The sequence below is a fragment of the Trichosurus vulpecula genome, chromosome 4, assembly GCF_011100635.1.
Source record: "Trichosurus vulpecula isolate mTriVul1 chromosome 4, mTriVul1.pri, whole genome shotgun sequence".
NCBI classification, from domain to species: domain Eukaryota; kingdom Metazoa; phylum Chordata; class Mammalia; order Diprotodontia; family Phalangeridae; genus Trichosurus; species Trichosurus vulpecula.
The window spans coordinates 374,480,827-374,507,598 of NC_050576.1; the positions used below are offsets into that span (position 1 = coordinate 374,480,827).

Here is a 26,772-nt window from a genome sequence, read left to right on the forward strand (position 1 = left end):
AACTCAAAGCCTGTTTACAAGGGACTCTCTTCATAGGTGGAGATCGATTACTCAATATTCCATACATGTTTGAGGGGTGGAATTGGTGAAAATTTGAGGGAAGAGAGATATTGTTATTTTGGCTTCCAGCTTTGAGAGAACAGACTCAGGGATTATGGATTCTCATTGAAAGGAGAATGAGAAGAAACCAACATGCAGAGGAGCTGGCACCTTGGTTATATTCCTTTCTCCATCTTTCTATACTAGATCTGGGTGAGATCTGGGAGTCAGTCTCTCTCTCTCTCTGTCTTTCTCTCTTTCACTCTTTCTCTCTTCTCTCTGACTCTCCATCTCTCATAGAGAGAGCTTACTAACTTTGTGGATGGTCTGGTGTATTCTCACATATAGCTCCTTCTAAATTTTTTGATCACAAAGTTTCAAGAGGAAAACAACAAATAAGAAAACCCCACCTCCATCTGCAGTCTCAGCTGCAGTTCTTTCTCTTTCCATAATCTCTGATTTCTCTTTGCTATCAGCTTGGATAATTTTAATTTCTATTAGCTTTGTGGAACTGGCAATTTGGTAAGAAGGGAACCAAATCTTGGATATAAAACCTGGAGACACCTTCCCCATTAAAGTAGAGTGAATAGAATTTCAGCTTAAATCTCAACTAGACTAATTAGAATTTCCTTTAGAGCAGGGGTGGGGAACCTATAGCCTCAAAGACAAGTGGCCTCCTAGGTCCTCAAGTGTGGCCCTTTGAATGAATCCAAATTTCACAGAACAAATCCCCTTAATAAAAGGATTTGTTCCGTAAAACTTGGACTCAGTCAAAGGGCTGCGCTGAAGGATCTAGAAAGCCACAAGAAGGCCACATGTGGCCTTGAGGCTGCAGGTTCCCCACCCCTGCTAGACTAACTAGTGGGGTGGGGTAGTATCCATAGTAACCTCATGAAAGAGTCAGGGTAACTGTTTCATTCACAGAAGTATTGTAAAGAAAACACTTTGTAAATATGAAAAAGAGATGTGGAAATGAAAGTAATCATTATGAACGGGAAAAAAAAAAAACAGTAGATTGAGAGCCAGCAGAACTGGGGTCAAGGACCAGTTCTGTCACTGATTAATTGTGTTGTCTCAGGCACATCACTCAAATGAGATGGAGGGCCTAAACGGTCTCCATAGTTCCTCAGCCCTGATATTCTGGGACTCTAAACAACTCCAGCAACCTAACAAGTCATGCAGACTATTCTTCAAGGCCTGGAGTGGTAGGTAATTCATGTACTTCTGGCAATTGGTTAAAAATTTACGCAAAGAAAAGTTTCTGTATAAAGGGCCATTGAAGGGGATGATGGAGTTGTTCGGTTACATTGGGATATCTGAGAACACATCAAGAAGTTTTCTCCCACAAAGCTCCCCTTCTTGTTGCTGTCATAGGCAGAGAATGATCTAAGTAGAGTCTGAGCATCATGCTGAGCTCTGACCCAGTGTTTCTGTACACACATGGCATCTCAGAAGTCTTAGTGCACTTTAAACCTTATTAAAACTTAAAACTGCAGTAAGATTTTTGGGACAGCCTTATAATGTCAATGCTTTTATTCATTCTCTACTACTGGATCTATGAGCCTCTTTCATGAAACTTAATCTATTATTAATATGTATTTTTAGCAGAGCAGCTAAGTGGTACAATAGATAGAGTAGTCAGTCAGACTCATCTTTCTGAGTTCAAATCTGGCCTCAGAGGCCTGTGTGACCCTGGGAAAGTCCCTTAATGCTCCTTACCTCAGTTTCCTCTTCAGTAAGATGAGCTGGAAAAGGAAATGGCAAACTGCTCCAATATCTGCCAAGAAAATCCCAAATAGGGTCATGAAAAATTAAACACAACTGAAATGTCTAAGCACAACAACAAAATGTACTTTTATAACAATTTATTTACATGAAGTAATTGTATATCAGATTATAGAGGACTGTGAAATCCAGAGTAAAATGCATGTCAAAATAAAACAAAAAAGGTAATTCAATATGAAAACAAGCCAAAACACAACTAAATTAGTCCTCGAACTATTTGCTACTACTAGAGTCTTTTGCTTGTATATTATGGCAACAGTTCTGGAGTAGAAGTATCTGAATAGTGATACGATTTTCTAATAAACTCATCCTTCTGGGCCTCATTTATGTCATTTTTAAACATATGACTGTTTTTTGTTGTTGTTAAGAAAACAGGAACTTTGGATGGAAAATTCTTTTATTTCATTGGTTTATTTTCAGATCAATTAAATTTTAAAGCCCTGGGATTTCATTGAAAAAGGAAACTCCCAGTTAAAGAAATCTTCTACCAATGCCAGTTGGCAGCTTCTCAGTAGTTTATAATCTCAGAGTTGCCCAGAATACCAAGAGGTTATGTGATTTCACCAGAGGTATGCATGTGTCAGGAGGCAGAACCAGAGGCCAGGTCTTCTTGGCTTTCAGGCTAACTCTCTTTTGACTTCACATCTACTATACACAAAGCACTCAGTAAAAAGGTTTTATTTTGTTTTGTTTTTAATGAGAGCACATAAATATAAAGGAATTATGTCACACAATGTCTTCCTATGGAACTCTGAATTATAAAAGAGCTTAAGCAAACATCTCAATATAATGGAACTTATATTACTTATAACTTATATTACTTATATTACTCACGCCTTGAGTTGGGAAATGGAGTGTGTTGTTAGGAGATTGTGTATGTTGTTGCAGTTACGAGATGCAGTGTGTTTTTATAAGAGCTACAAGGTGGCCATTGTCACTGAATCACATAGGACTTGGGGTATGGGGCAGAAGGGTATAAGTAGGCTGGAAAGGTAAGGGAAGTGCCAGGTTAGGAATGGCTTTGAACACCAAATAGACTGGAAATGTTTTAGAAGGTATTCATTGAAGGCACTCAATGAATAGTTAAGAAGGGAACAAGCAGTCCTTTGCAGGTAATTTTCCACATCAGGCTTTATTATAAAGTCACACAATTGGTAGAGATCTAAAGAGACTATAAGGCTGTGTTCTGTTTATTTTTTATTGATAACTTGCATTTTAACACAGCCAACTAAGACAAACAAATGTGTCAATCTAAAAGAAAGTATCCCTCTATTGAAGAGATAAACAAAAGAACATAAGAGGGATTATTATTGAGAGGACATATCACTACATTTTCCTGTAATTTCCTTTTGGGAGCACAACAGAATGCTGTTCCTCACATTTAGTGAGGTAGTATTGGTGTCATGTACTAGATTTAACCTGAGTTGTTGCTGTTTTATGTGAGGAGCAGGTAGGTAGAGTAGTGGATAGAGCTCTAAGGCTAGAGTCAAGAAGACCTACGTTCGAATATCATCTCAGACATTTACTAGCTGTATGACCCTGGGCAAGTAACTTAACTTATTTATTCCAGATTCCTCATCTGTAAAATGGAATGATAAAAGCACCTATAGTGTGTTGAGGATCAAATGTAATAATGATTGTATAGCACTTGGCACAGTGCCTAGCAACATAATAAGCACTATATAAATGTTAGCTATTATTATTAATATTATTTTCATTCATATAATAGCTGTCCATACATAGTTTGCTTTTTCTGATCAACTTTCTTGCTCCTCCATCACTTCATGTCTTCCCAAACTCTTTGAAAACTTCATATTTGTCTTCTCATGTCAAAACAATATTCTGTTACACTCATCTATCACAATTAATTCAGCCATTCCACAGTCATTGAGTACATGCCTTTTTTTTTTACCCTACTTTGGACTCTCACAAACAGCACTGCTCCAAATACATTTATATAAATAGAACTTTTCTTCTTTTCATTAACCTCCTTGGGGTTATTAACCTAGTAGTAGGATCATTAAGTAAAAGAACTTTGTAACTGTGCTTGCATAATTCCATAATGCTTTCTAAAATAATTGAACCAACTCACAGCTCTCCCTAAAGCAAACTCATCTGCTTGACTTCTCCAAATTCTGCCAAAAAAGAACATTTTAATTTTTGTTGATTTTGCATTTTTTGGTCATTAGCAATTTTGAATATTTTTCTAGTGGACACGCACTTAATAAATGTTTAATTGAATTAGTTGGATGCTTGTTGATAATTTTTTTCCCTCCAAAAATTGACTTCATCTACTCTGAACAATTATCTATTGGGCAATGACTTTTAATATTATGTATGTTTAATGGACATATTTTTCTTTTTTTCTCCAATCTGGATCTTTTTCTAGCTGCAATGTTTTTGTTTGTGCAAAAGCTTTAAAACGTTTATATAATTTAAATTGTTCATTTTAAAGCCCCAAACAATAGAAATATTTCACATTGACGGTATATTCTCTAAATGTTCCCGTTCATAGATTGTATCAATTGTGTTAACTCATATTTTATTTATTGCATAAATCCAAGAAAATTACAAAACTTCTCCTTGCAAACCCTGGTACTATGAAATAATTGCTGTATACGAAGTGAAAAAATAAAGTGAATATGTAGGTAGATGAGGATCCTGTGCATTCATCTATTGATAAGTGTACCTAGACAATTAATAACTTTAGCAAAGTTGCAAGCAATAAAATAAATCCATATAAATCATTGCACTGTGGAGTATGCCTACAAACACCCAGCAGAAAGCGTTAGAAAGCAAAATTCCAATTAAAATAGTTACAGAATGTATAAATTCTTCATAGTCTATCAACAAGCATAAGAACTATATGAATACAATTATAAAACCATCTTTATGGAAATAAAGACATCCAAATAATTGGAGCCATATTAGTTCTTCCTAGGCATGCCAAGCCAATATGATAAAAATTGTAAAACTACTTAAATTTATTTATTCAAGACTATACAATTCAAAATGATCCAGGATTATATTGTAGAGTTGGAAAAAAATGGCAATGAAATTCATCTAGAAGAACAAAATGTTCCTCCAAGTTTACCAAATCTCAAAGTATACTTTGAAACAGTAACCATCAAAACAGTTTGGTATGGGTTGAGAACGAGGTTGATCAGTGAAACCAGAATAAACCAGAATAGGTATACTATAATATGCCACAGCAAAAGAACCCATTATTTAATTAACAAAGATGCCCAACGTATTGGGATAAAGATTGATTTTTCCACACAATATTCTGGGAAAACTAGAAAGCAGTCTGGCATAATTAGGTTTAGACCAACATCTTACACTTTATACCAAAGCTAGATCCAAAAGGATTCATGACAGAGATGTAATAAGTCACCTCATAAACAAATTAGAAGAACAAGAAAGAAATGCCCTTCTGGATTTATTGATGGGGGAAGACTTCATGACTACCCAACCAATATGAAGGATAACAGAAGATAAAATGGACAAATTCGATTTCATAAACCTGAAAATTTTTAGCACGAAGAAAACCAATGGAGCCGAAAGAGAAATAGTTACATTGAGGGGGAAAAAATCTTTGCAGCAAGATTCTTTCATAAAGGTCTCATTTCCAACATATACAAGGATTTGATTCAAATTTGTAAAAATAAGAGCCATTCCCCAAATATTAAATGATTAAATGATTTGATGAGGCATCTCTCAAAGTAAAATATTCAGTCTATTAAGAGTCATATGAAAATGATCTGGGTAAATAGCAGTTAGGAAAATGCAAATTAAAGCAACTCCGAGGTCCTACCTCGGATATAACATATTGTCAAAATTGAAAAAAAAAGAAAATGACAAATTTTGGGAGGCTATGAGAAAATAGATACATTAGTGCAATTTGGGTAAAGCCATGAATTGATATAACTGTTCTAGAAATGAATTTCCAACTATGTCCAAAAAGTCACTAAACTGTGTATACGTTTTGACGCAGCAATACCTCTATTAGGCCTATACCCCAAAGAGACCAAAGAAACAGGCAAAAACTCATATGTAAAAGAAAAAAAAGATGTGTAACAGCTCTTTTTGCAACAGCAAGGAACTGGAAGTTAAAGGGCAAGGTACTCATTTATTGGGGAACAGTTGGACAAATTACTGTATATGAATACAATAGATTACTATTGTGCCATAAGAAATGATAAAAGGAACGGGTTCAGAGAAACCTGAAAAAGTTTATATGAATTGAAGCAGAATGAAATGAAAAGAAACAGAACTTTTTTTCAACAATAACAACATTTTAAAGACAAGCAATTTCAAAATACTTAATAACTCTGACCAATGTAGTGATCAGCCGTGATTTTAGAGGACTGATGATGATGAGTGCTATTCGCTTGCTAATAGAGAGGTGACAAATTTAGGATTCCAGATGAAAAATTCATTTTTCAATGTGGACAATGAGGTTATTTGTTTCACTTGCCTACACATATTTATTATAGGAGTTCTGTTTTTGTTTTCTTTTTAACTGTGGAGGTTGGGTAGGGGGAGAAAAAATGGTCCTTAATTCAAAATTAAATTGAATTAAAAGAAATAAATGCACCATGGATAGGTACATAAGTTGAACTGAATCCAGAACTGTGTAGGAAGAGATGATGTTGCATTACTTCTGGAAATTTGTCATGGTTTTCAAGTGTTTTATATTCCCCATTGATGCAAAAATCCATCTCTTCAACACTAATGTTCTTTTATTTTTTTTGGAGGGGGGAGGGCAAGGCAGTTGGGGTTAAGTGACTTGCCCAGAGTGTCACAAGAATGCTGAATACTGCCACTGTGACTGTGTAAGACCAACAACACCAGCACACAGAAGGGCTGCCAGCACAGGATCTTTGATCTGCTTTTCTAAGGAAAGCAACTCTAAGGGGTTAGCAATCTCACTTTAATTAAACAAACCTATATCATTCACTTAGTTCAGGGGGAAAAGCCAGCACCCTGAACTTCGGAGCACATACAAATAGAAATTACAAACAGACACAGTATAAACAGAGCAAACACACACAGTTATCAACAGACAGTTTTCTAGCGGTCTGACCAAGGAATTACATAGTTACCAGAAAAAGAAGCATCAACATCTAGGTTTTCAAAGCCAGGGGGCTCTAGTGGCTACCCAGAGTCTCTTCTGGTCAAATCACATGACACTCTTCCAGTGAATAAGAGCCCTAAACAAAATGCTAACCTCTGAGTTTATACACCCTATTCAGGGTCAAAGGCCATCACAACCATGCGACTCAAACCTGTGTGAACTAGGCTTTCTTGTTTCTTAAGCAGTTCAGAGACTTCTGATTTAATCAAAGAAACAAAGGCCAGACTCATCAAAGGCACTTGATTGCCTCAGTGCTCCAAAAGAGAAACCGGTAGAAAAGTCCCACCTTAATTACCATTAGACAAGGTCACATGACTAGCAAGTGTTAAGTGTCTGAAGTCCAATTTGAACTCAGATCCTCCTCACTCCAGGGCCAGTGCTCTAGTCACTGCGCCACCTAGCTGCCCCTAATATTCTTTTAACGATGGATTTAACGATAGGATTGCAAATCTTTGAAAACTATAATCTCTAAAAAATTAAAATTATAAATAATCCCAATAGTCATAAAAAAGTGAATGATGTTAGTGAATGTTATAGGCAAGCCATAACAATCAATGATGACTTGTACGTAAGAAGTATTATACATTATCAAGGGTATGTATGACCAGAAAGAGGGGCAAAAGGATCATAGTATACCTGAAAACAGTTTCCATTGTATTGAATAGATCCTCTATGGATGATTTATAAGAAAACATCAATGATAGTTGTAAAGGATGAGAACATGAAGATGGGTTGCTGTTTATATTGCTAGAAGGAGTGCAAACACTGATAAAATCATGGATCTGTCTGAGCAAAGGCCCTAATTTTGTTATATTAGCGTTGCTTTTTTATAGGTCTAGATATGTGAACCACTTTTTTTTTTTGGTTCTTTATCCTGGCTACATTGCAAAGGGTTTTGAAATAAGCAAAAAGATAGCTTGGTGTTTGCATAATCTTGGGTTCAGGTCAGTGAAATCTCATATTACTACTAATCTTCTACTTTATTAGTTACTCAGGCAACAGAAATATCTTAAGAATATGTGAAATTGTATATGGAAATAATTTTTCAAAATGGAATTAGTATGGCATGCTTTTCCTGATTTTCCACTCAAAGCTTTAGTTTGGGATTGTAAACTATATATTAGAAAGGAAGATACTTGAAGTTAAGGCATAATCTCTTACTAATCATTATGCTTCCCTAGGAGGAAGCGCCATGCTCTGCAAGAGAAATCCATTATAATAAATTTAATTATTTGCAGATAAAGATATGCCTAGTTTAGGTCAAATAATTTATGCCAGGTGAATAATAAAGCATAATTTCACTTTTTAAAAATGTAGGCATGTCTGAAAGATTGATTAATCAGGTTGTTTAAAAAGAAATTTGCACTTTTAGATAGTATTCCTCATCTTTCCCCAGGTTCAGCGTTCTATCTCCTGCCTCCATTCACTTGTACAAGGCATCCTGGCAATGTACACCCTCTTTATCTCCATCACTCATTATCTTCCTTCATGGTTCAGTTCATGTGCAACTTCCTTCATTAAGGCTTTGCACATTTTCCAAGTTGTTAGTTTCCTCCTTAAGTTATAATCCCTTTACATTATTGGTATGTACGTTATCTAAGGGAGCTAGGTGGTACAGTGGATGGCCTGCTAGGCCTGGAGTCAGGAAGACTCAACTTTATGAGTTTTCAAAAAAAATCTGTCCCTAGACACTAACTATGTGACCCTGGGTACTTAACCATGTTTGTCTCAGTTTCCTGATCTGTAAAATGAGCTGGAGGAGGAAATGGCAAACTACTCCAGTACCTCTGCCAAGGAAACCCCAAATGAGGTCATGAAGAGTTGGACATGACTGAAAATGACTGAACAACTATACATTATCTATGTATACATTGTACCTCCCAATAGAATGTAAGCTCCTTGATAGCAGAGATTATTTTAATTTTTATCTTAATATCCTCAGCACCTAGAACCTGGTAGGTGCTTAACAAATGTTTGTTAGAGTGAATGTTCTGTTAAATCAGTATGCTCCTTTATATCATGGTGTTCTACATGAAATTGTGGTGGCTTACTATCATCAGGGAAAGAGGACAGTGACTCTATGAGACAGAAATAGAAAATCAAACCTCAGTATAATTTATTGCTCAGTTTGGCAATGTGCTCTTTCAAGGCTTTCATTTTCTGCTGTGCAACATAGACAAGGGTAGCTATTTTTCTTAGTAAAATGAATTGGCCATTTAAACATTCTTTTCGTCCCTGAAACAGAAAATACAAGTTATGTGCTAGTTTCTTCTTAGTCAATATCATTAGTTATATAAGCCCCAAGGGCATTCCAAACATTTAAAGAATTCATTTCCTTTAAAAAAATGAATGATTATCAGGTCTAGTAGATTATTATACAATATTCACATTTTAGATGCTGCTGGACCCATTCTAAAAGTAATCATCTAGAGGTTTCAGAGGCACATTTTGACTCTAGAGAAGGAAAAACTTCCTCCTAATTAGAGCTGCCAAAAAGTAGAATGGGTGGCCTCAGGAAATAGTGTTTCCCAGTGAGGGAAGAGTGCATTCCAGACACTGGGGATAACTCATAGCAAAACTCCCATTCTCCTGCTAGCTCATTATTCATATCCCCATGCAGTTCAATTCTACCTCACCCCAGTTTTACTTTTTAGATTTTTTAAAAAATGATGAACTTGATCCATGTCTGTAATTATGAATGTTTTCCTACCCAAAGAAGAGGTTGGAAGAACAGCAAGATGGCCCATTTAGCTGGAAGGCAGAAGTCATGAAGGAGAATGATGTGAAATATATCTGGAAATGTAGGCTGGAGTGAGTCAATAAGCATTTATTAAACACCCAATGTGCCAGGTACTGTGCTCGAGCACTGAGTGAGTGAGATGGTGTAGAGCTTAAAATGGTAAGCTGAACATTGTGTATCTATTTTTCCTAGAAGATACAGGGAAACACTGAAATTGTTAGATGCAGGGAGGGACATTTGAGAAGTTGTGAGAAGGATCAGTTTGGAGACAGAAGAGATTGGAAACAGGGAAACAAATGAAGAAGTTTTAGAAATAGTTCACGTGAGTGGTGATAAGGGCCTGAACTAAAGTCATGACTGTTTTGGGTGGGAGATAGAAACAAAGGTGAAAGATATTGTGGAAGACATTGTGAAAGTGGGCAGCTAGGTGGTGCAGTGGATAGAGTGCCCAGCCAGAAGTCAAGAAGACTCATCTTTAAGTTTACATCTGGACACTTACTAGCTGCGTGACCCTGGACACCCTTGTTTGCCTCAGTTTTCTCATCTGTAAAATGGATTGGAGAAGGAAATGGCAAACAACTCAGGTGTCTTTGCTAAGAAAACTGCAAATGGGGTCGTGAAGAGTTGGATATGACTGAAATGACTGAATAACAATTACAAAAATTGTGAAGGTAGAATTGGCAAGACCTGGTGAGTGATTTCATTCAGGGGACAAATCAAGGGTGATGCTAAGGTTGTGAACCTTTATGGAAATGGAGAAGTTCAGAGCTAATTTAGGGGAAAATGGTGAAATCCAACTTCATCACATAGAGTATGACAAACATTGTGCATGGATTCATTTATAGCTTGCTGCCACTCATATAAGCAGAGACAGAGATGGGGGGGGGGTGGAGTGGGGAACCACTGTTTATTATGCTCAGAGCACAGCTATCACTGAAATAAAAATCAGTCAGCCTTGAACATAAGTTTTAAGCTACCTTAGGTTTGGGTTACACAAGCTGGATGGATACAAAGAAATTTCAAAGAATAAATAAAGATAATGATTTATAGCCCAAAGCACACAGATGAGAGAAGGGGAAGATCTATATCATGCAAAAAGGGAAACTAACTAATTAACATTGGAACTATAGCTGGTAATCTAAAGCATGAATTTATAGATAGGTAGAGTGGGAACTAACCAGTTAACACCATGGCTATGGTTAGTTAATGTCTCAGCTGGATTTTGCAGACTTTAGCTACTTATGTTATATCCTCATCTTAAGTAAATGGCGGTAAGAAAGTTAAGCCAGAAATTCTCTTTTGACAAAATTTCTAGATAGCTATGGGACATTCAGGTGAATATGCTACACAGGAAGTTGTTGATATGGAACTAGGGAGTTCAGGAGTTATATTAGGGTTGAATATCTAGATTTAGGAGTCACCTGCTAAGAGATGATGATTGAATCCATCCAAGCTGATGAGATCATGGGGTATAAAGAGTGAAAAGAAGAGGCCCTAAGGACAAAACCTACAACTAGGGGCAAGAAGTAGATGGTCATCCAGCAAAGAAGACAATCATATAGATAAAAGGAGAGAAGCAGTTGATAGGATTATCACAAAATCCAGTGGAGGAGAGAGTCATCAAGGAAGTCAACAATATTATTTACTGAAGAGGAGTCAAGAAGGATGAAGATAAAGAATACCTTCAGATTTAGCAATTAAGAGATTGTTGAGAACCTTAGAGAAAGCAGATTACCTGAGTGATAGTCAGAAAGCAGATTATCAGGAATTAAGAAGTGAACCTTCTCTGGTGACCTTTTATCAGATCTCAGATTTTTAATTGGTCTTCTTTGACCTCTCAGGAGGTTTTGAAAATTATTATTGTTCAGACATTTCATTTCTGTATGATTCTTCATGACCCCATTTGGGGTTTTCTTGGCAAAGATACCGGTGTGGTTTGCCATTTCCTTTTCCAGCTCATTTTACAGATGGGGAAACTGAGGCACATAGGGTGCCCAAAGTCACACAGCTAGTAAGTGTCCGAAGCCAGATTTGAAGTCAGATCTTCCTGACTCCAGGACCAGTGCTCTATCCCCTGTGCCTCTTTGACTATCATTTTCTGAATTCTCTCTCTTCTGTTAGCTTCCATAACACTACTATCTTTTCACTTTCCTTCTACCTTTCTGACCACTCTTTATCAGTCTCATTGCTGGATCATCTTTTACATCTTTTGCCACTTAGCATGAATGTCCCTCCCAGGCTCTAGCCTGGACATTTTTCTAATTCAGGGCTTTCTGACTGCGTGTCTTTTCTGTCTGCTCCATCACTCAGCTGTGTTAAGGGCAGAAATTTTATCCTATTTATCTTTGCCTTTATAGCCCCTAGCCCAGTGCCTGGATACTAGTTAGTGTTTAATTGTTCTTGGTTGTTGTTGAGTGACCAGATAGTTGATCACCCCATCATGATTTGGAGGAACTATATCCTTACATGAAATAATCTCCCAATGTTCCAGGGCTTGGAAAAATGTTGGTAAAAGAAGCAATGAGCCTGATAAAAACAAATCTTTTGAAATATTAAAGAGAACAAATGTGTCAGAGTCCAAGGATCTACCATAGAAAGTGATGTTCTCATAAGAAGTGACCATGGGGTGTCAACTCATAAAGAGTTGATCTCTCTTCATCATCCAGCTGTGATGGACATGTATTATGAGCTTGGCCATTTGCACCTTAGGAGGATTGTGCAGGATAATTCTGCACACGGAGACATAAGTATTCAGGAAATTTGCTGATTCTGAACTTATAAACCAAGAAACAAGCAAACAAACGAATATAAAAAGAAACTCTTCTTGGTCTTAGTCCAGAGAGTCAAATTAAAATCAGGCTCATGTCAAAGTTACTACATATCCCCAAATCCTGACTGTATAAAAGAATACCTTTCTAAATTAGTGTTCAAAAAGAGAGCCAGGTGAGTGCAACCACTGAATCCAAATTGCTTGTCACCCCTTGAGAGAGCAGTTCTCCCAGCTGTAATTGAGGATCTAAGAGCAATTGCATTTAAAGTCACTATTATCCAAACAGGCAGCTTCATTCTGAGTCAGCATGGCAGCCATTCCCTCATTAGCCTGGACTCTCTTTGTCCCTAGTGGTGAAAGGAAAACAGAAAAATATACAGATAAAGTTTATTTTCATGGATATTAGCTATTTTTATACTGCGTGCTTTGTATAATTTCTGTTTATTATGAATAGTAAATCACAACAACAGGGGCTTTCTTTGGCTTCTTGACAACTGTACTTCACATAAGACCACTTTGAAATTTAGTTAGAAAACAGACCCCCCAAATTCACATATTTATAGTGATTTGCTTGTGCTTAGACCTATTTTCATAACCAAACAGTGAGACTCAATAGGCTTTCTAGACTAAGACCCCTGAGACTAAGGGTGGGCAGGAGACAGGGGGAGAAGTAAAGAGATTAAACAATAACACTGTTCCCAAGGCCAACCAACCAACTTGGATATTTTCTGTGGTTTGACAAAGCTTCAGGGAAGGCCTTAATCCAAGATAATCCAAGGCCTTAATCCATGAGGTTGTCATTGATGTGCCAGTAAATGGTTAATTGTCTCTCCAGGAAAAAAAAAATCTGTCTATATGTCTGTCTGTCTGTCCATCTATCTATCATCTATCTTTGCAAGATATGTTTTTAAGTTTAATCTGCATTATTAACATTTTATCATTACTTTCTTTAAAAGTCTAGGCAATCAACAAAACAATAAATTAAACCCTCATGTGTAACCAGATTTCTGAGGTGTAGAGGTCCAGTGCTCACACTGGAAATTTAACAATTATCTCTTGCAAGCCAACCCTGTAGGAGCTGGCTCCAGTACAACTCTGTTTATAGGCCTGAAATTCCACCACTAAAATCTCATTTATTTAGGATAAGGTGCACTTTCTTATTAAAATACAAACACATTTGATCTGGGCTTTAAAAGACAGGTAGCAATTGATCACATTAAGGGACACAGATTTGGAGTGAACATATTTTAGAGAAAATAACAACAAACGAACAAAATTTTTTTGCACTTTAAGGCTTATAAATCACTTACTTTACTGGATAACAATGCTGTGAGGTAGTATAAAATGTTCCTCTCCCTATTTTATAGATAAGGACAGTGTGGCTGAGAGAAGGTAAGTGACTTTCAATCACATAACTAGTGTCAAAGTCAGGATATGAACCTCTGTTACTTTTAAAGTTGTCCTAATTGTCATCTGTCTATGTGAGCTTCCTTCTTTTCCTTTTCATTAATTTTTAAGGTTGTTTCCATGACCCAGGTTTTTAAATAACACTATTTCTAGCTCTCTCTTCTTTCCCCCCTCCAAATATAAATGGAAATTCAAAACCTCTTATAACAAAAAAGTGTAAACAAGCAAAAAAAACATCCTCACACTTGGTGTGACCAAAAAATGAATGCCTCATTCTATACCTTGGACCATCACCTTTCTATTTGGAGAAAGTACCATGCTTCATCATTTTTCCTCTGGAATCTTGGTTGATCCCTGCAGGACCAAAGTTCTTAAGTCTTTCAAAGGTCTTCATTTTTACAATGTTGTTGTAGTAGTACAAATAATTCTTCTGGTTCTGTATGTTTCACAGTCCATATGAATCAGTCCATACAGGTCTTCCCAGGTTTCTTTGAAATTGTTCATTTCATCACCTCCTGAGAACAATGGAAGTCCATTATGTTCATTGGTTATAATTTGTTTAGTCATTTCCCACTTGATTGGCATCCCTTTTGGTTCTGCTTTTTTCTACAACAAAAAGCTTATTATGAGTATTTACATATATATATATATATATATATATATATATATATATATGTAAAAGTCATTGCCCTTCTTCTTTGATCCCTTTGAATGTAGGCCTATGGAGTGGTATCTTTGGACCAAAGGGCATGCACAGTTCTGGGGCAGCTAGGTGGCACAGTGGATAAAGTGCTAGGCCTGCCGTTGGGAAGAACTGAGTTCAAATCTGGCCTCAGATACTTGCTAGCTATGTGACTTGGGAAAGCCATTTAATCCTCTTTGCCTCAGTTTCCTCATCTGTAAAATGAGCTAGAGAAGGGAATGACAAATCACTCCAGTAGCTTTGCCAAGAAAACTCCAAATGAGGTCGTGAAGAGTCAGACCCAACTGAAATAACTGAACAATAAAGGGCACAGTTCCAAATTACTTTCTAGAATGACTGTACCAATTCATGACTCCTTTACTCATGTATAATCTTCCCATGTCACCTCTAAAAAATTGTCCTCTTTGTCAATCTCCGGTGAGAAGTCAAACCTCAGAAATGGTTTATTTGCATTTCTCTTATTAATAGTGATTCAGAACATATATGAATGTTATGGTTGTTGATTACTGGGATTTCTTCTTGCTTTCTGTGAACAGACTATTCAGTAGAGAGTTTACATTTTAATAGGGCAAGGCAATACAATGAATATAAGGAGTAGTGGCCAGGGAAAGGTATTTGGTTTATGAAGTCCCAGGAATGGTAAGTTTCTATTTAGAGCGGTAGTCAATTATTTTGATTACTACGCCTAGAAAAAGAGGAAGAAGTGGGGGGAGGGGTGGGGAAGAAAGGGAATTCATGCATGATGGCAGGCAAGTAGTAAGATAGTATAGGATAGTGATTGTCTAGTTGGGGTATGGTGTTAAATCATGATCCAGAGCTTTGGACCTTTTAGTAGATATAGAAGACTAAGTGGGCTCCTTTGCCCTCACTCAGTCACCATTCAAGAGCTCTTACTCTAAGGCTAAATGCACATTCATAAATAGCTAAATATAGTAAGACTCTTTTCTCCCAGGTAAAGCCAGTGTATATAGAATTTCCAGTCTCTCATCAGGTCCAGCAAAGTTTGGATTTGTCATTGCTTTGGTCATAAGTACTAAGATTCTATTATTCCATGATATAAAACCTGGAAATTAGATTGCCAAGCCATTTCTTTTCCTTTTTTCCCAAAACATATCCCCTCTTAGAAGTCTTTGAGACAAATTCAGTTTATATTTCTTGTACCTTCAATTGGATCCTTGCCGCATGATTTATTCAAGTTGTACTATGTTGATTTAGACTGACTTACATGGACTATGGGATCTCAGAATTAATCTACTTCAATTCCCTCATTTTAAGGATAAAGAAACTGAGGCCCAGAGAGGTTCAGTTGCTTGTCCAAGGTCACACCACTAGTAAATGACAGCAGAAGCTCAAGTCCAGTTCTTTTCTCTCCAACTTGAGTGCTGTTTTCATCGAGTTTGTAACTATTGTTTCTGTTGGTTTGCATTCCAAATGAGCTGCTTGCCTGTTTGTAGGCACTATTACTTTGGACAGATTTCCTGTCATATGTTTTAATTGCCTAGTGTCTCATTTGTTTTATTGACTTATTCTTTGAGAACTAATTTTCACCTTAATTTTAGTGCCAATTTCCATCCTCTCTCCATATTCTCAAGCTATTTTTCCTATATGTGCCCCATCTTTCCAATTCGATTGTACTGTCCAAAAAGGCAGGATATATATGTATGTATGTATATATGCATGTGTATTTATATGTGCATGTATATATGGGTGTATGTGTATACGCACACATATATGCATACAAACCAGACATAGATACACATGTATATGTGTATGCATGTGAATATATATTATACATTATGTATAATTTACAATTGTATGCAATATATTTATAGATCTTATACAATTTTTACACACACACACGTGTACATATACTTATATATATACACACTTTCTTCAGTTTTCACTCCTAGAACCCCATAAATTGTCAGAATATGTCAGGTTATCAATAAATTTTGTTGATTGACCAATGTGTTTATAAATGTTTCATTTATTTTCAAAATATAATTTGATCTTGTTCATGTAACATTTTTTTAACAATTTCTTATTGCGTGGTGCTAACTATAATAATGAAAGTATATTTAGTTATCTTTGAACCTTGGAGATTTTTATATAAAGGGCAAATTTTAAAAACATGTATCCAAAATATTATATCCTTGAACTAAGTAAAGCTGAGAGGTATTTAGAAATGACTGTATTAATTTTATTTTGGCTGGTCATTGGGGAATAAATCTACGATTTCATTCATATTGGAAACTCCTAATGAATGAAGTTCTTCTACCAATACAGTTCAGTGCTTTCTCCATTACTTATAGTCTTAGACATTTAGCTGTGCATTCTGGGAGGTTAATTCAAGGTCACATACATTGAGGAAGGTATTAGAGGCAACACTGAATCCTCATATTAGCATCAGAAAAAGGACAACATTTTATAGTGAGCAGAGACTTTATTTTAAATAGTTCTCTACTAAAAATGAAATCTTGGATATTTAGCTCAAATGTACAATCTCTTCTCATCTATATTTGTGGGTCATTTGTAATTGCTGATGTTGTACTATATTTTGTTTCCTTTTGACTTTGTTATCAGCTCAACAATATATTTTATATGGCTAAATTGCTTTCCTAAAGAAGAAACACTTCATAGAGTTTTGTACTAATGCCTTTGGAGAAACAAAGTGGAAAGGTGGCAGTTGCTGTGTTCAACAGTCAATACCCCGCTCTGACTACACTAGTTTATACACAACTATAGAATTCAGTTGCAAATTGTCTTAGCTTTCACCTTAATGACCAGAAGGAAAGCCTTAAGTAAACATAATAAGCTCCTGTCTTTAATTAGCATTCTTATTGTACTTTAAAATGATCAGTGTTTAAACCCATAAATTCATAAAACCCATAACCTTGAATCTATTTATAATTATATATACATATACACACATAAATTATATATGTGCATATATATAATTTACGTGTATATATATGCACATATATATATATACACAAACTTTAACAAAATATTGATAAAATACCTTATTTGTGTGTCCTCTTTTGAAACATTTTTCTTTCATAGATTTTTTTTCTTTTTGGATTTTTGTCCCTACGACTACAGTCCTCCTCTGATGCTTCATCAAGAAATGGAAGCAAATTTTGTTGTTTTGAGGTGATATAGGAGTTATGCTGAGAATCATCATCTTGCTTGTAACAAATTCATGATTGCTCTAGAACATCAATTTTCCAAAATAATTCGATTTAACTGAACTCAACTTTACATCTTAAGGCTATGCACAATGTAATAAGCCAGATTCGATGGTAATAATCAACTTTTACTGGTTTCTAGATATATTACTAGTGAAAAAAACTAAACAAAACACTAAACAAGTGGCTTCAAGAGGCCAGCTTGTTAGTGGCAGTCCAAGCACTGTGACCAACATTGTTGTCACTCTGTGACCTTGTGTAAGTCACTTCACAGGCATAGGTTTCATTTTCCTCATTAGAAAATTGAGAGTGATGCATTTAAATCAGGGGTCTGCAAACAACTGCCCAAGGAGCATTCTGTCCAGTCCTATTTTTGTACAGTCTATGAGCTATGGATTGTTTTTTACATTTTAAAGTAAAGTTTTGTTGGATTAAAAAATGTAGAAAATATTCTTAGCTAGCTGACTCTATAATCTAATATAAGCTGACATCTATGTGTGCTAGATTTGACTTTCTGTTGTAGGTCGCCAACCACTGAGTAAGATGACTTCAAAGGTTCCTTATTATATCTTTGTGATTTTTTGAAGATTTCATAATACAAATCTGTCTAAATTTGCTTACTGAGGTAGATTTCAAGGATGTAAGGCATCAGCTCAATTAGTGAGCACCTACAATGAGTGAGGTGTTGCACAGCACTGGGACCCCAAAACAAAAATAAAAACAATCTGTGCCTTCAAGGAGCTTACATGCTATGGGAAGAGTGATAGGTTACTCAGAGGAACCATGATGAGAAGCCATAATGAAGAGTAATAAACATCAAGATCTTCTGGGATATTCAGAGATTGGGGGCGGGAGTTGAGAGATAAGAGGAGGAGGGAGCAGGGATACAGTAGAGCAGAGATGTCCAACACAGGCTGCCAGCAACATTCCTGAGTGTGACCCAAACCAGACTAAAATGTAATTGGAAAATGATAAACAAAATGCATAAAAATATAATAAGACATTGATAATCTTACTATGTGGTTTTCTAAGTCAATATTGGCCCATAGGGATCCTTACATATGGTTTAGTGGACCCCATTTGTATTTGAGTTTGGTGCACTGATGGACAGAATCAACTCCCTATGGTGGCAGAAAAGGACAAACATCATCTGCTGGGCCACAGCAAATGTATTCATGCTACATAGACATCCAGAAGAATTGTGGAGAGGGGAGTTCCCTAGGAACAACCATGACCATCTAGCCAGGACAGCAAACAATGTTTTTAAAAATATATATTTATTATTTATTTATTTGAACGTTATTTAAAAAAAAGTTTTCAGTTTCAAATTCTCTCCCTTCCCCTCCCACTGAGAAGGCAAGCAATTATTATATCAATTATACATGTGAAATCAAAGAAACCTTATTTCCACATTAGCCATATCATAAAAAGCATGAAAAATAAAGGGAGAAAATCATACTTCTTTTTGCACTCAAAATTCATCAGTGCTCTCTCTGCAGGTAGATAGAATTTTGGTCATGAATCCTTTGGAATTGCCTTTGGTGATTACACTGATCAGAGTAGTTAAGTCTTCCATAGTTGTTCATCATTACAATATGGCTGTTACTGAGTACAATGATCTCCTGGTTCTGCTCACTTCGCTTTGTACCAGTTCATATAGGTTTTTCCATGTTTTTCTGAAACCATCCTGCTTGTCTTTTCTCATAGCAGAATAGTTTTTCATCACAATTATATGATACAACTTGGTCAGCCATTCCCCAATTGATGGGTGTCAACCTCAATTTCAAATTCTTTGCCACCACGAAAAGAGTTGCTATAAATATTTTTGTTTATATAGATTCTTTTCCTTTCTTTTTGATATCTTATGAAGAGTCTTGATGTGAGACATGTACACACTAGAGATATACTTAATTGGAGCCCTAGTCAGGGTAGTAGACTTTTAGAGAAGGCTTGCTCCTGTGTTGTTATTCTTTTCCAAGGGTTCTGTTGACAATCCTAACCATTTTCATTGATCTGTAAACAAATCTGTTCATTTTTTAAACTTGGGGAGCCAGATGTCTGCAAGACTGATTGGGACAGTACCCTAGAGGTGGCAATGTGAAGTTTCCAGATTTTGTGTGTGGGGACAATCACTAAAGCAATACCAATTAAATCAACATAGAGAGGCAACACATTTTTTTGTCAAATGATGATTAATATCTGCAACATACTGAAAAAAAATTAAAGGGTGCAGCTCCTGTTAATGGTTGATATACTTTTTAAAAAATACAGAATATTCTTTATAAATGGTAACTACCCCCTCTCAGAACAAAATGTACTCATAAGTTCAAAATAAGAAAACACAGCAAATATTTCACTTTTGGTAAGTGAACATTATTCAGAACTAAGCTAAGGTCATACAGTTAGTTTATGGCAGAGCTCTGGACTGCTGCTAACAAGCTGTTCTCCTGACCCACCAGTTCAGGCCTCTTTTCATTATGTTATACCTAAAAAAAAAAAGAAAAGAAAAGACAACAGAGACAAAACTGTGAAAGAGGCTTGTTTTAGTTTTAGCTTTCTCCATGGCATTATTCCAGGAGCATTAGGAATTTCTGGAGACAGGAAAAAATGTTAGGAGAGTTCATAAAGGCAGTAAGAAAGTGTAGCTAATGGCATCCAGGGAACATTATTTATTTTTAGGCAATCATTTATTGAATATTTCTCCATAGATGATGTTGCTTTTATTTATTAAGGAAACAAAAACTTAAATAATTTAAAAGAAATTTACAGTTAAATTTTACTTTAAAATATGAACAAAAATGAGATGTAAAGTACCCTTTTTAAGAGGCATTAAAATGGCTGGGCACATTCTTCACACCTTGTTTGTATGCTTATGATGCCTTGGTTTACAGCCCATCTCAGATACTTAGTAACTGTGTGACTTGAGCAAGTCATTGAATTTCCACACGTCTGTTTCCTTATTTGTAAGTAGGGATTAATAATATACTATCTCATAGAGTGATGAGTAAAGCACTATGAAAACCTTAAAATGAGGATGTCCTTACTTAGACAATCATTTATGCATGTCTTTGAGTAGTTATAAATTAGTTAGATCAGGACTCAAGTAATCATAGTTTCCTCCTTCCTATTTTTACCCCTAACCCCCCCCCCCCACTTTAAAGTACAGGAAGATTAAGAAGAAAGTTATTTTTCAAGCTTTGAAAATATATCAGCCAACTGGGAAATAATCTAAAATGTGCAAACATTTTCTTAGCAATTAACTTTGCATCATCTTTTTGTAAAAATAATAATTTCTTAATTTTTTCATAATAACACCTTGAATTTCTTAGCACTTGTCTGCTAACTTGTACAGAATGTCTACAACAAGCAATTTTGTTTATTTTTACCCTATTTCTGTAAAATAGGCATACCCAAGTCTTGCAAGTTTGTGGGTTTTTTTTCCCACCACAGCATATATTCTTCTGCATAAATGAACTGTGTTTTCATAGCCTGAAGGCAGGTGTTGTAATCCTGTCAAATTTTACAAGCCAGTTTGAAGTCATAGGAGGCCAGTTGCTGGGAGACTTAGAGGAACGTACAAAATGATATGCATTCTGTGAATGATAGTCTGCCCTTGAACTAAGACTTAAAACCATGTCTTCCTGTTTGTCCACATCACTCATGATTGTTTTGCTAAAATGTGACATCCCTTTTGCAAATTGGAAGCAGCACCAATAAAACAACTAATCAAAAAAGTCACTAAAGTTGTTTTAAAATATGCCTGTAGTGGTTGCTGTTGAAATGCTGACGTCTATATAGGTGAAATTGTCCAATGAAAATTCAGCAACAGATATTTCTGCGTTAAAGAATCCAGTTTGATTCCTTTGTATAGAAATACAAATCTGAGGTTAGCTTTTGGCATGTTTTTACTACTCAAGAGAATAACTGTCCATTCATTTAATAATATGGGATTGACCAAGTCTTTTCCTCCTGTCAAGGGCCTGTCTGTCTTCAGCGAACAGTGTACTGTTTGTCACTTCTTGTAACTCTTTTCAGTAGCCTGGCATCATGGGTTTTTTCCCAGTTAATTCAGGAAATTAGTTGAACCCCGTGGGTCATATTTTCAAAGGACAGATTTCCATGTAGTTATTACTGAACAATGGAGAAGCCATTTTTTTCAACCAAAAATTATTTAAGCTACTGCTTTATGAGGCTATCTGCTTCGTGCTTCTTTTTTTAGACTGAAAATAGGAAATAATTCCCTGGCTGAACTTTCAGAGGAGGCAATTAAAAAGTCAATTGTGCCAATAAATATTTATGCCCTAACACAAATGGTCAGATGCCACCAGAAATGTATATTTCTAGAATTTCCTATCCAAATGTACATTTATCTGTGCACATGTATATGTACGTATTTATATACATATATCAGGATTGGTTAAGGGAATTTTCTCAGTGTGAGTTTATTATACCATCGAAATCATAAGTACAGAGGAAAAAAAGAATTTACATGCATGTGTTTGTATGTTTGTATGCATACATATATGCATGTGTGGGTATCTAATTAACAACAGCTAACATTTACATAGTGCTTGTTATGTGTCAAGTCCTCTGCTAAGCACTTTACAATGATCTCATTTGAGCTTCATCACAACCTTGGGAGGCAGGTGCTATTATTATCCCCGTTTTACAGATGAGGAAACCAAAGCACACAGAGGTTAAGTGACTTGCCCAGGGTCACAAAACTAGTAACTAACTGAGGCCACATGTGAACTCAGGTCTTCCTGACTCTACCACTTCCCTAAAAGTGCAGATATGTGTATGTGTGTTTGTGGGTGTATGAATAGAAGACATAGTTGGTCTAGGTTAATGTTTTATCTATGTCAGCATCTCTTTGTGTGGTGACTCCTCCAAGGTAGATAATTAACTCAGTTGTAGTTTATAGTCTTAGAGAGCGTCCCGAAATTGATTGTACAGATAATTGTATTCCTACCTACTCATAAAGTTGATCAGCTTTGTTCATCTCCAATAGAACTACTTCACTAGCCTTTTTCAAATAGATTAGGCCTATTTAACCAGAAATGCCATTAAATAGATTCTAAGAAGCAGAATAGTTTAATGAGCATGTTTATGCTATATTATAAAAACATGGCCATAATACAAATAACATCTCTCAGATACCTCTGAAGAGAAATGTGGGCCCCTATGTGGACTGACCACATTATCTGAATCAGGTAGAATTGGTGGCATGTTCCCATAATTCCAGCATTTACCATATAATACTTGGAAATTTTAGAATAAATGTTTCCTTAGGAACCAAATGCATTTTCAACTAAAACAGAATCATATTTTCACACTGTGATTGTTGTAATTCCCCAGAGAAGCAAGTTGACTAGCCATTAACTTGCCATCTAGATTTGTATGGACAAGAGCCCATATATTAGTATATTTGTATCTGTCAAAGGTAGTTTGAGTAAAAGTTTCTAAAATTTGTAAAAATAGTTCTGAATGATGCCATGAAGAAGAAACCACATCAAGTATAAGGGGAAACATAGGATTTCTGATATATAAAAAATAAATATATTAGGAATTTTTTTATCCAGTTAACAATTGGTCAAAAAAATTGAACAGGTAGTTCTCAAAAGAAAAAAAAATGCAATCTATAAAAATTATATGAAAGAACGTTTCAAATCACAAGTTATAAGAGAAATGCAAGTCAACATAGCTAGTTTCTCCTCGCCCAATCAGGTAGAAAAAGATGGAAAAATATAAGAATGTCAAAGTGGTTGGGGCCATAGAGGTCACTTAGTTGAACTCCCTTTATTTTATAGGTAACAGAGCTGACATTGCTGAGCTGGAATTTGAACTCAGGTTTTCTGTCTCCAGATTCCAATTATTTCTTCTGTACGATATTGCTTCCCACATGAAGGCCAATGATTTGTGACTGATTCAAGAAGTAGGATAATGGAACAATATTTTTCCAACTATAACAAAGGTTCTTAACCTTTGTTGCTTCGTGGACTCCTTTGAAAATCCGGTGAAGCCAGACTCTTTGTAAGAATGTTTTTAAATGCATAAAATAAAATATACAAGATTACAAAAGCAACCAATTATATTGAAATAGTTATAGGACATTTTTTAGATGAGTTCACATGTCTCTGTTTAAGTATCCCTGATCTATGAGGTGAAGCTTCAGGTCTGTCTTAAAGAAAGAGAGGGATTTTGTGAGGTAGAGATGAGGAGTAAATGCATTCCAGGGATGGCAGAGATCCACATAAAAGCACGGAGATAGGAAACATGGTGTTGTGTGCGAGGAACAGAGAGAACGCCAATTTGGCTGGATGGCAGACTGTGGGAGGTCGTATCCAAAAGGACTAGAAAGATAGACTGGGCCCAGGCTATGAAATTCTTAAAGCTAAAAGAAGACAATTTTTGAGTAGTATTAGATGACCTCTAAGATATTTTATTCTAGCAGCAATAGGGAACCACTGGAGGTGGCTGAATAAGGGAATAGCATAGTCAGGTTTACAATTAATGAAAATCAGTCTGACAGCATATAAGGGGACAGATCTGCCCTAATTATGCCAATTATAAGGTGGCAAAGAATACTTGGATTCCAAAGAAAGAGGGACTTGCACCAGTGTGGTTATTAATAGGTTGTATTAGGGTTAATTGAGGGAGTTTACTCACAAGAGGCCAGTTGTCCTGGGTGGCAGTAGGAAAAAGTAACATTGTTGATCTCCGCACCAACCCCAGGCCAGGTCAAGTATTATATAGAAACAGACCAAAGATGGTGCAGTGACAGGATGGCCCAGGGTCATGCACAAGGTTTCCCTTGGCATAGTTGGAACTTCCTTCACTGTTTATTCAAGGTAGTTTACATTTTTCTGTGGAGTCATAGTTCATGCTCTCACTCTGGATACTACCATACACAGCTTTGGGTGGGATATGCTGGAGTGGGAAGAGATGAGAAAAGGTGACCAGTTAGGAGCCTATTGTAATATTATATATGGGAGATTGTAAGGAGGTAGTCATGTGAGTAGAGAGAGAATATTAGATTCAAGAGTTGTGGAAGTAGAAACATCAAGAGCTAGCAGCTGACTGCATATGTGGGATGAAGGATAATGAAGAGTGAGGATAATGCTGGGGGACTGAGAGAATGATGGTATCTTGAAAATAAATAGAAATTTTGGAAGAGGGGCATTTTAGTGAAAAGACAGTAAATTCGATTTTGGACATGTTTGAGACTTTCAGTTTGAAATGTCTGATAGGCAATTAGTAGTGCAAAACTAAAGCATCTATCAGGAGAGAATCTGGGGTTAGCTATATAAATAAATAAATAGATGTCAGTCATCTGTTAAGACAGTTAAGAGAGTTAAGCACATGGAAGCTGATGGGGTTACTATGAGAGAGGGTGAAGAGCGAGAAGAGAAGGGCTAGGGTATATTCTTTGGGAACAATCATAGTTAGGGAATGAGATATGAATGATGAGCCAGCAAAGGATCCTGAGGAGTGGTCTAACAGATAGTAGGAAGACCAGGAGAGTTGTGGCATGCAAAGTCAGAGAGGAAAGCATATTTAGGAAGAGAGAGTGATGAATGGTGTCAGACAAAGCAGGTAGGTCAGGAAGAAATAGGACAGAGAAAAAGAAAACTCATCAGATTTGTGAATTAAGGCATCAGTGGTAACTTTGGAGAAATCAGTTTCAGTTGAGTTATGACATTAGAAGTCATATTGCAAAGGGACTGCAGTAAGTGATGAGAAAAGAAACGGAGGCGGTGAATGTAGACAGTTTTTCTAAGGAGTTTAGCTGAGAGAGAGAGGAGAGATGTAGAGCACTAGCTTGAGGGGATAGTGAGACCTAGGGTTTTTGTTTTTTTAAAGGATGAGGGATACTCGAGTATATTTGAAGTCAGTTGCAAAGGAACCATTATAAAGGAAGAGGTAATTTTCCCATTAGGAGGCTCGGGTCACTCTGGTCTGTCCACTGACACTGCTTATCCTTCCCATCCCATCCAACATGCCAGTAAGGATGGCATCAGATGAAGGAAAACTCTTTGTTGGTGGACTGAGTTTTGATAGCAATGAACAGTCATTGGAACAGGTCTTTTCAAATTATGGACAGATTGTTGAATTTGCTGTTGTGAAAGACACAGAGATCCAGAGGTTTTGGCTTTGTTACATTTGAGAACATAGATGATGCTGAAGATCCAATGATGGCCATAAATGGAAAGTCTGTTGATGGACGGCAGATTAGTTGACCAGGCAGGCAAATCATCAGAAAACCAGGCCTGTGGGTACCGAGGAGGTTCATCCGGTGGCAGAGGCTTCTTCTGTAGAAGGGGGGTTGAGGCTGTGGTTTCTCTAGAGGAGGTGGGGACTGAAGTTATGGGGAAGCAGATATGAGTCAAGAAGTGGGGGATGTGGAAATTCCAGAGACTATTACAGCAGCAGCAGGAGTCAAGGAATCTTTGGTGACCAGTCTTCAGGAGGGTATTACAGAGACAGTTATGACAGTTATGCTACACACAACAAGTAAAAATCCTTCCTGAATCAAAATCATCCTTCCAATGGCCATATTTATAAAGATTTTCGGAGCTTCATGGAATCATCTACTTGTATTCACTTTTGTAGTATCATCAGTTCTGATCTTGTCAAACACAGCCTGATAGCTTTGGACATGAGATGACCTAATCAGACTTTTCTTTTAAGAAAGCTCTTGTCTGTTCTCAGGTGTTTTTTAAAGCGTTTTTGAAAGCACTTCAGATTTTATTTTTTTCTTTTTCTCATGAGCCAAGGTGTGGTGGTTTTCTTTTTTGTTTTTTTTTTCCTTTTGGTTTTGTTTTAATTTTCAAGTTTTTTTCTTTTTACAACAAAACTTGTGAAATTGGGGGCACTGGTTTGGTTTTCTTTGAGCTAGAAAAGGACCTTAAATTCAATGTTCACAGAAAACTAAACAAGCTGTGGAGGTTTGGCTTTTTTTTTCAAGTGCATTACCTTCAACTTTTTGTAACCTTCCTTCAG

At 36.3% G+C, this 26,772-nt stretch overlaps 1 protein-coding gene and 1 pseudogene across 1 annotated transcript in view; both read left to right on the forward strand.

Annotated features, from left to right (window-relative positions):
* The window catches only part of ITGBL1 (integrin subunit beta like 1), a 211,113-nt gene that overhangs the window by 19,156 nt on the left and 165,185 nt on the right, over positions 1-26,772 (forward strand). The gene's annotated exons all lie outside the window — the stretch shown is intronic.
* On the forward strand, positions 25,781-26,303 carry LOC118846185 (annotated as a pseudogene).